The sequence below is a fragment of the Sinocyclocheilus rhinocerous genome, unplaced genomic scaffold (assembly GCF_001515625.1).
Source record: "Sinocyclocheilus rhinocerous isolate Xijiao unplaced genomic scaffold, SAMN03320098_v1.1 scaffold924, whole genome shotgun sequence".
Taxonomy (NCBI): Eukaryota; Metazoa; Chordata; class Actinopteri; order Cypriniformes; family Cyprinidae; genus Sinocyclocheilus; species Sinocyclocheilus rhinocerous.
Genome location: NW_015645128.1, coordinates 312844 through 313247, shown reverse-complemented (window position 1 = coordinate 313247; position 404 = coordinate 312844).

Sequence of the window (404 nt, the reverse complement as noted above, 5' to 3'; positions counted from 1 at the left end):
TTTCAATTTTTTTTTTTTTTATTGAACAGTATCAATTTACACACTCAAATGGGGAACAATAAAATGCATATGACAAAATATACACTTTACCAATCACATCTCCATCATACATAAATGTCCATGTGTGTATATATATACTGTATATATATTGTGGCGAGTATCCCGGTTCCAGATCAGCGTCGCCCTGGAAACGCCGCTCCTACACAAATCACAAACTACCGCCACCTGTGCGGGATGACTGGCGCACCTGGAGCTCGTTCCCACAGGCCTTAAAGCCAGGAGAGAAGGCGCAAGGTGGAAGAGGAGGAAGAGGAGCTCCAGGCGGAAACTAATGTCTGTTTGTTTCTTCTCCTCTTGTGCAGAGACTCTTGACGACTATGCACAGACACTTCACCTGCTCACGT